Source organism: Manacus vitellinus, unplaced genomic scaffold, assembly GCF_001715985.3.
Source record: "Manacus vitellinus isolate BGI_N305 unplaced genomic scaffold, ASM171598v3 scaffold_0_pilon, whole genome shotgun sequence".
NCBI lineage: Eukaryota > Metazoa > Chordata > Aves > Passeriformes > Pipridae > Manacus > Manacus vitellinus.
In genome coordinates this window covers 37,334,688-37,336,033 of record NW_021938789.1, presented here as the reverse complement: position 1 = coordinate 37,336,033, position 1,346 = coordinate 37,334,688, and positions in this window count along the sequence as shown.

The following is a 1,346-nucleotide window of genomic DNA, read 5'->3' as shown; positions in this document are numbered from 1 at the left end:
ATCAGCTATGAGGTCCCTAAAGAAGGAGTTTGAAATGTTGGAAACACTGGAAATAAGTTTCTCAATTGCTGTAGTCTGGCTGATTTATTTGATTGACTGAAGCTTGTCTCTTGTCTGTTGCTGAATCAGAAGAGCAGTTTGTATACTGCTTGGTTAGATAGTATTCCCAGCTCGATTTCAGGTGAGTTTGCTAACCCTGAACGAATTAACAGTAGTATTACTTCCCAAATAGGGAGTTAATGTTTTGTTAAGCACAGAGTGTAAAAGGGCTCTAATACTTCAAAGTCCTTTATCTACTGGGAAGGCAATGCAAAGACTGCAAGTCAGAGATCATTGCTCTGGAAGTTTATTATTCTCTGTGCTCCACAGAAGAAAATAAAACTGCACAAGAAAACAGACATTAACTTCTTTCGTGAGGTTAAGGGTTCAATATTTTTCAACTGTCCTTGTTTTTACTGGTTTCACACTCTTTCTTTGCTTGTGACATGAGAAAAGATAACAGAAAGCTTGATTTCATTATACAGCCTCAGTCTGGATATTTCAGGTGAAGATATATATGTATGACAAGACAATAATTCCTTTTCCACACCTTTGAGATCTATGGATGTGCAAGATTTTTACATTTGTAAATCAGGCTGTTGAGGGCAAATATGTGAAAAGCAGTTTTCAACATTTAATTTCTGATGCACACGGCAGTGCAAAGTCTTCACTTTCATCTCTAGTTGTCTGCATTGCTGAGCAGATGTGTAGATGTGTGTGGGGAGAGGATTATTTTCCTCTGTCAGGTTTTAACATCATGAAGGAAGAACACCTTGACCTTGCTTGGTGGGTCGCCTCAGTGAAGGCTTTTCTGAATACTTTTCTTGTGGCTCAGCTGAGTTTTAAGCTAATATGTGTAAAGCCTGACAAATGACATATGGCTGAGCAGGGTATACATCCCATCACCCAGGCACTGCATATGAATTTTTTTATAAGCAAACTACTCTTAAGTGACCAGAACAGCTGAAACCACCACACAGACACCACTAAGCAGAGCAAGTCTTGCAGAAAGCAAATGATCTAGGGTCACAGAAGCCCTGTAGTTTTTGTTTGCAGTGAAACTGACCATTAACCTTTTTTTTGGAAAGGGCTGGTGGGCAGGAAAGAAGTGCGTACTAGTTACATGTTACTTCATTGTGTGTTAAGCTGATGAATAAATAGAATTGAGCAACATTCGTCAATAAATGAGAGCAAAACTTTTGCATGAGGAGATAAAATCAAGAAATTGTTATGAATTAAGCCACTGAAAAACCAGCATGACATATACGTGATTACTTTTTGTTTTTTTACTTAATCTGTGTGCATTT